At 42.3% G+C, this 6,074-nt stretch overlaps 1 pseudogene; it reads left to right on the forward strand.

The window, feature by feature from the left end:
• The first annotated feature begins 490 nt into the window (after positions 1-490).
• On the forward strand, positions 491-5,214 carry LOC137252753 (recQ-like DNA helicase Blm; annotated as a pseudogene).
• Positions 5,215-6,074: the final 860 nt, after the last annotated feature.

Raw genomic sequence — 6,074 nt, forward strand, 5'->3', positions numbered from 1 at the left:
ATTCTTAAAAAATCAAACCCAAAATTCACTCGCTCACCCCGAGCGAGGACACCAGAACCCTAATACAGTGCTGTTAACATCCTTAAAAAAGTTTGGCAAATGAACTGCAGGGAAAACTTAAATATAATGATATATAGTCCATGCGTAAGTCAAAAAAAATTAACAAATATTCCTCTCAATATAAAATCTAAACTAAATTTGCATATTTTTTACATGGGATTATGAATCGGTTTCTCAGATCAGATAATATTGATAATTCGCTGATAATCAAAATGAATGTAGACTCTAAAATCATCCGCAATTTAATTTGTGTTACTTCTTCAAATTTTCCTAGTTTTCACTCCACGAGCTGTTGCTTACATGTCGCATGGTACGGCACTTTGACAATAGTCAATTTAGTTTTCGGTAAATTGTCTCCAAGAATGGACTCAACCTCGCCAAGTTGACACTGTTGGCTCTTCGGCACCTTTCCTTCATCTGGTGAAGCAGCATGGGACCGGGTGCGCACAGTTACGACAACTGGCTTCGCATTCTCCAGAACTACTCCCGTTTACGTTCACATTTTTATAAGGTAATGATCTTCGCCCAGATTACAAGCGTTTTGGCATACTACGCAAACGGCTTCCTAAAGTGCCAATCATGGCGCTAACCGCTACGGCTACACTCCGCGGACGCACTGATATCCTACGTCAATTGCATTGGGCACATCCTAAATGGGTTTAACCCAGGTTTAGTCGTAGCAATTTAAGTAAATTTCAGTGTTGCCGACACGGGGTGTTAGTACATTAGAGGATATACAAGCCTTCCTAAGAGGACGCCCATCTAAATGGAGTGGTATAATTCATTGTTTATCGCGTAAGGAATGTGAAGAGCTTGCAAATAAATTACATGCAGCTGGCATAAAATCGCTAGCGTATCATGCGGTTCGCTCTTCTGCCGGTTTAACAGATCCTCTACGTGAGACGCGTCAAAGGATTGGTTGAGTGGTAAAGTGCGTGTGCTTTGCGCAACAATAGCTTTCGGAATGGGTATTTATAACCCAGACGTACGTTTTGTGTTGCACTACTCGTTACCAATAGCCATTGAAGGCTATTACCAAGAAGCAGGACTTGCAGGTCATGATGGCGAAATAGCTCACTGTTTACGTTACTATAATTACCACGGATATGTCGCGTATGAAGAAATTATTGGACTTGGATAACACGGTTGCAATGGATGTAAAGAAGCTACATGTAGAGAACTAGAGAGATACTGTGAAAATGTAACAGATTGTCGACGTGCCCAACAGCTAGATTTTTAGTGAGCATTTTACGAGTGAACAATGTCTGGAACGAAGAGATACAGCATGCGATAATTGTCTTAAAAAGCAAAGTTACCAGGAAATTAATATGCTGGAACAGTGCCAAAAGATGTGCGTGCTGTTAAGGACATATGTAGGGGGCGGGCGCCTTTCACTCTTCTACACATAGTTGAGGTGCGGCTGACAATGCAAGGAATGTAATTTGTTTTTATTTTAGAAATTTTAATTGAAATTCCAATTAAATAAGAGAAACGTCTGAAAAACGTTTAGATAAAGCAATGAGCTCCTCCCCAAGTGTTATCACCGATTGGAAGGGTCTGTGGCAATTGGTATCCGGAATATACCACGAGACACCAGAGAGCACAGTGCGTGAAGAGTTGTTGAATGTATCCAAGGAGCTGCAAGACGGTGTGCTACAATTTCGCAAAAAAATCTGCTTCAAATGTGAAATTAGAAGATTTGTTGAAGGAGAGGAAACAGCTGAAATTACTGCCATTCACGCAGAACTTGCAAGAGCTATTGGATTTAGAATCGCAACAATGTTGGAAGATACTCTGTTGCTATCTAACAAATGAATATCGTGGTTCAGCAAGCTCATTGACCACACACATTTCATCAGAAAGTAATATGAGCAAACTACTCGATGACATATGGGGCTATTACACACTCGAACGCATAATTGTATTAAAAATCGTTAAAAATATGCTACTTTGTCTACAAAGTTCCAAATCATCCATACCACACTCAATACAAAGAACTTTGAAATAAAATAACATTACCTAAACTACGCAATTCATATCTCAATCAATTGGAGCAACAACTCAACGAGTATCCACCGATTAGGTGGCTAATGGTAAATTTTTCTATTATCATGCGCGTTTAATTGTTTGGTCAGAGGGAAATGCGTGAAATTAATGAAGTGACACACATTTTACTACTCATTTGTGAGCTTTTGCCATTTCAGCTGTTTTAGACAACATACATTTTGGGCGTCGACAAAGTTATTTGGTAAACCCTTACATAATGAAATAAGAACACGTTTGGCTTATTCAGAGACTATTCTGCTATTGAATTGTATTGATTTGCCAGATAATGCTTCAACATTGGCACTCAATATTATTGATTCTTTAGATAAAGAAATAATAAGAATGTATCATAATCCTGCAAATGGTCCACTACTTTTGGCATGGATGTTACTAAAAGTGCGCTGTACAAAAGCTTTCGAAGACGAGGCAGCTTTCTTGCCTTGCCAACTGATCGGCAAACGTGCTATTGAATTGAGATATAATATGCTAACATGTTCTATGTTTAAGGATGACAGCTTAGTATCACGCATCACCCGAAGAACTGTTTACAATATGCTTACATACATGTGCGATTTGTTTGATGGTGATGGCTCCTGTGCACGTCATCCTTACATATGTATATGAATTGCTATGTGAGCGGCTTTCCTGGCCGTCATTGGCAAAGGATTTTTGTGCTGAAAGGGTCTCTAGTTAAACGCATCGTAGATTCCGGCCATGAGAAAGCGGTACATCATGGCGTTCTCAAAGATTGGGACAAATCAGATGTATAACGTTTAATGCGCAAAATGGTTCTGGAAGGATTACAACGTGAGGACCTAATATTCTCCAATGATATTCCACAAGCTTACGTTTTTTGTTGGGCCCAACGATATATACGCTTATGCAAGATAGCATAATACTCACATTTGTACTTTCCCGTAAAGATGCTCCGAAACGTGCCCTTCTTGGGTTCGGTGGTGCAGCGGCTTCGCCAAACGATCCAGCAGCAGCTGTTGCAGCCCAATTGCGTGCCATTTACGAACGTTGCTACTCGGATCTATTAGATTTGTGCCGTACAACAGCTGCTGCACATAGTGTCACAAGGGCTAGTATCATGAATATACAAGCATTAAAAGCGATGTCCGAAAACAGTTCCAGAATCAGAAAGTGATATGTTGAGCATTCCCCATGTAACCAAAGCTAATTTCGACAAGTGCGGTAGTAAAAATATTAAGAAATTACGCGCCATTATGCTGCAGAGAAACTGTGCCTTTTAATGGATTTGGAAGATGCTCATCAGCGAAAAGCTAGCGATCAAACATCCACAAAAGCGCGTGCAATTATTTTCCCAAAATGTACGTTGGATAATTTCATTTTCTTTTTTTTTCACTCACTCTCCACGATGCGTCAACGCGCAAATACCTCCACAATGCAATTAATAGTATTAGGTACGCCAGCAGCGCGCTGTAGTAGAAAAAAAGGAAGCAACGGGAAAATCATACGATGTATTTCCCGTTGTCCCAATTCATAGGAATTTTACATGCTATAAACGAGTGTATGTATAAATGTCCGATTAATTTTTTTCTTTATATATATATGCTTGGTAAACTTATACCAGTGCCCGGACTTTTAAAACAAGACAAAATGTGGGTAGCAAAATATGAAAATAGTAGTAGACTGGTTTTTTTTCTCTTTTTCTCAGAAAGCAATAGCTGCAGTTTATACATGTACCCAAAACAAAATATATGGAAATTTGTATAGACTCAGCATATGCCTTAGGATACTCACTAGTTCCTGAAATATACAACCAAAAAGTTAACGAAACGTCTAATTACAACAATAGTTTTCCAAAGTACCAAAATCTTGCCCCAAAAATAACCGATTTCAGCATGTCATCGTTTACGTAAAACTTCTTATTGTCGTTCAAATTATTCACAAAAAAACTGAGAAAAATAGCGCAGAAAATATTCGCGTGCTCAGTTACTATATCTCTCTAATCAAAAATTTATTTCCTGTTTAAGTTCTTCACATTTTTTTCTGTGGGTGGGCTCGGCAATTCAATACTTTACAAAATGATCACAGTATTGGTTCTCAATGCGAAAATACTGAAAATATTGGTAGATTTTGGGCTTCGGTGGGAGTAGTATTAGAAAATGAAAATGGGTCAAAAGGTTCGTAAATCTACCAATGCGATAGAGTCCGCGCACTGACTGTCCATATACTTATACCGACGTATGTACATATACATGCCGAGTGTTAAATGTACATTGTATTAGGGGTGCATACAAAGATGCAAACGGAGTCAAATACACTTCGGGAACCGTGGCTTTTAATAAAGACTATTAATAAAACAGGACTACAAGCATACTTGGGGAAGAGTTGAGCAAATAATCGAAGGGCAATACAAAAGAATGGTACATTCGACAAAGTTTTCTCCTCGTCCAAAACGAAGATTTTTTATTTTTTCTTTTTATAGCATAAAATTTTGCTGACCAAACATTTTTTTGTGGCGGGCAGGAAAGTTGTTGGTTTTTAGCACCAACAACACAAATAACAACGACTCGCAAGATCCCACAATAAACACTCTCTACCCGGTTCGGTACCAAAATGTGAGTACCAAGCAACTTAAATGTCAATTTTTCTGCAGCACTAGTATGCCTGACTAGCTGAAGCGCTACCGGATGACACAAAATTAAACAGAATAACGCACTAATGACCCAGGCACATAACGTGCGGTGAAAGAAGCAACGCACATAACGTCCGCGAGATGAATATATTCTCGTAGGCATTTAGACATGTTTTCACCCTACTCACGCGCGAAATTTCAAAAGCGCCGATAATAGAATTGGGGCCTACTCGCCGCCGAACGCGTAACATGGTCCTAATAAATCAACAAGTTCCCTTTATTTTTATTCCATCTTCTCTAAATAGAATGACTCGTTACGCTTCGCTACGAAAGAGGACCGAGCGCCAGGCCGCTCGTTACCCAAAGCCGTGCCATTTATGCGACGCGAAACATCCCATCAGGTCATGCCCGATATACCGCGCGAAGTCCCCGCTGCAACGACTGCGCGAAATTATAAAGGCCAAGTACTGCCAAAATTGCCTTTCAATGGTACATCGCGCTAAAGACTGCACGAGCAAAGGAAGGTGCCGAAGATGTGGTAGCAATCATCATACCACGCTGCACCTTTCCATGGAGGACTTGTCGCCCGAGCCAGAGCCGCCGAAGAGCTGGAATCAGTTAGTCATGGAAGAAGAGGGAGAAGGTTTTGAGCGGATGCCTACGATGCAAGAGGTGGACGACGGGACGATGGATGAGGCGCTGTCTCTCCACGCGTCTGAGTCGGCCTTTGCAGAAGAACCACAACTGCCATCCGGGAGTGGAGCGGGCTCCCACATAGTAAGTTCCGACACTAGGGGATCGAACCCACGGCCGTTCCGACCCCTATTAGCACACGAACGACGAGGAAAAAGTGGAGCGGAATCACGGCCGTTCCGCCCACCTACGCAACAACGCACGCAAGCACATCGACCAATGCGCGATCGTAGACTGGCCCCTCGGCCGCGCCAGCTACACGCGATACGACACGTGTAGGAAGACCATCGAGACGGTAGACTGGCAACTCGGCCTCTCCAGCTACCCCAACACAGTTCATTCCGGAACGGGGTCATTCCGGCCCGCGCCTCAGCCGGCCCAACTCTTCGGCCAATGGCTGCTCTGGCGCCAACTGCGATCGTAAAGATGGAAGCCGGAGGGCGTCTGCACCTCATTCGTGCACTCATAGACGCATGTTCCCCCCGCACAACGATCGACCGCAGGCTGGCGCGAGAGTTAGCACTGCCGACAACCAACGCCGACGGCGAAACCGGCTGTTTTATTCGTTTTAGAGGCAAACATGGGCAGAGTAAGACGGTGACGACTCACGCAGTCTGCGTCCACGACTTCAGGCGCAACAGTCCAACTTACAACGTCGACCCCAGCGTCG

Source organism: Eurosta solidaginis, chromosome 5 (assembly GCF_040869045.1).
Source record: "Eurosta solidaginis isolate ZX-2024a chromosome 5, ASM4086904v1, whole genome shotgun sequence".
Lineage (NCBI taxonomy): Eukaryota > Metazoa > Arthropoda > Insecta > Diptera > Tephritidae > Eurosta > Eurosta solidaginis.